Raw genomic sequence first — 1,918 nt, 5'->3', positions numbered from 1 at the left:
GAAATGAATTTACCTTTATTACACGCCCGAAAAGTCGTAAATACTGCGCGCGTTATAGCCATTAAGCAAAAAATTATGGGTCAGAAAATAATTAACCTGTACTTCAAGGACCTACCTACTTATAAACCTACCCTACCTATAAGTAGGTAGGTGTCGTCGAGTTTATTTCTTAATTATTATTAGACGTCAGAGGGTGATGCAAGGACAATGACGGTAAACCGGAAGAAATTGATACCTATTTGCCATAAATATTTTTATCCGATACAAGAATTAAGTATATAAGTACGCAAAAAAATATGTTAAATGATATTTTTCAAAAACTTACTAGTTATTGTTTTATTTTCGAACTGATAAAAATCTGAGGGGCTTGACAATAAAAATAACAAAATAGTAATAACAATATCTTTAAAAGAAGAAAAATATTTATCACGCAAACTTGACATGTCGATCGCGAACATAAAATAAACTGTTGTCAAATTTAAAACCCGTTAACTGCGCGTCAACTATCTCCAACGATATGCATCTGGGCTCGTTAAAAGTTGGCCCGCGATACGGAGTTTGCCCTCCTTTGAACTGAGATAAAAACTATTGTGGAGCTGCGTACCTCGCACAATGCGCCGGCCGATCGAAAACTTTGAAGGTGAAGGTTCTGAGATGAAATATTTGTAATATTTATTTCAAGTGACTTCAAAAGTAGTCCGTGATGAGAATAACTGTTAATGTATTGTCGCTTACACAAGAGGACTTGAAAATAAGACATTATCAAAATAATTAATTATATTTATCAGTTAACCTTTAAGGATGACTCACGTTAGACCGGGCTGTGTTTTTTTTTGGTGATACTTGAAACTCCGGAAGCTTTCCGAGCTCGAAAAGATGGCACCTTACCTTTGGCCTATCGTCGAGTAGATGACGATACTTTCTGACATTTAACAAATTTAACACATATCAGTGTTAATATATCATATAAGGATCAAAGTCAAATGTTGTGCTAAAAGTGTTAATCATTTGTGTCGAAAGATGGCAGTAAATGTACTGTCTACATAATTTACTTTGACAATATTCCTCCAGTCTAAATTATTTTTGATATTATTATTATCAGAGATATATATAAGTCCGTATAAGATGAATAAAGTCTAAGAAAAAAACGTGCCTCGGACGGCCAAGGAAAAGTCATTCTCGAATAGATGGCGCCATTACCTTTGGCCTATTCTCGGCTAGATGGCGTTAACGACACCGTTTGGTATTTAACAATTTTAACACATATCAGTGAAAGAACATGGGTCAGTATGGAACAATAAAAAATAAGAATCATTTATCCGTAAACATATTTTGATTATTTTATACATTTTCAATTTTATTTTAAGTTTTAATCGTGTGTCGATAGATGGCAGTAAATGTACCGTGACTACAAAATTGACAATGACAGGACCCCTCTATACTATCTATTCTCTTTGTTATTATTAAGGCTAATAGAAATAAAAGAGATGTTTCCGCCCGGGATCGAACCGGGGGCCTTCTGCGTGTTAGGCAGATGTGATAACCGCTACACCACGGAAACCATATCAACATGTATCAAAATAGAGGATTAATAGTAGCGATAACTCGGTGAAAGCTACTTAGTTATCAAATTGTTATATCTTGCAAATCAAAGTGAGTGAGTAGTGTATAAATTGCCTATAATTATGTAGACAATTTAGCAGTACATAATTCCTTATCGAGATACGATTTAGTATTGTAGTTACGTATCGGTATAGTAGCGAGTTTAATCTTTAGTAGCCTAGCGATAAGGCGTGCGGTTTCCAAACCGAATGTTGTCGGTTTAGGGTCTCCCCAGATATATCGACGCGCATTCGGCAAAATCCTACGCAATAAGAGCGAAAAAGTCGTTGTTCGGCTCGGCTCGCATCGGCCGGCA

General features: G+C 35.8%; 1 non-coding gene across 1 annotated transcript; it reads right to left on the bottom strand.

The window, feature by feature from the left end:
• Positions 1 to 1,488: 1,488 nt before the first annotated feature.
• Positions 1,489 to 1,561, bottom strand: Trnav-aac (transfer RNA valine (anticodon AAC)). Its single transcript has one exon. It is a non-coding gene; the product is annotated as a tRNA-Val (tRNA).
• Between the last annotated feature and the right edge of the window lie 357 nt (positions 1,562 to 1,918).

Source organism: Cydia splendana, chromosome 10 (assembly GCF_910591565.1).
Source record: "Cydia splendana chromosome 10, ilCydSple1.2, whole genome shotgun sequence".
Lineage (NCBI taxonomy): Eukaryota > Metazoa > Arthropoda > Insecta > Lepidoptera > Tortricidae > Cydia > Cydia splendana.
Note: the sequence above shows the minus strand (reverse complement) of the source record. Positions and strands in the feature narration are given on the sequence as shown.